Genomic DNA, 280 nt, shown 5'->3' with positions numbered 1-280 from the left:
ATAACAGACCTGGTCATGAGCTGTATCTATAAACATTACGCTGTGATGCACTGAAATAAATTCCATTTTGTCTGATCTTTCCATACCATCATGAACTGCATGACCCTGCTGCAGGCTCTGGACGTGCATGCAGAATTTTGTCGAGGAAACATGTTGCCTGTGGCAAGGTAGCATTGTTGCTTCGTGTAATATACTCAAGCAATCTCTACTCCATCAAACTGAAGGCCGCGATATCCAAGATTATCGCTATTGCTGCATTTGTTTTTTTGTTTGTTTTTGT

This window comes from Penaeus monodon, chromosome 33, assembly GCF_015228065.2.
Source record: "Penaeus monodon isolate SGIC_2016 chromosome 33, NSTDA_Pmon_1, whole genome shotgun sequence".
NCBI classification, from domain to species: domain Eukaryota; kingdom Metazoa; phylum Arthropoda; class Malacostraca; order Decapoda; family Penaeidae; genus Penaeus; species Penaeus monodon.
This window is presented reverse-complemented; position numbering follows the sequence as displayed.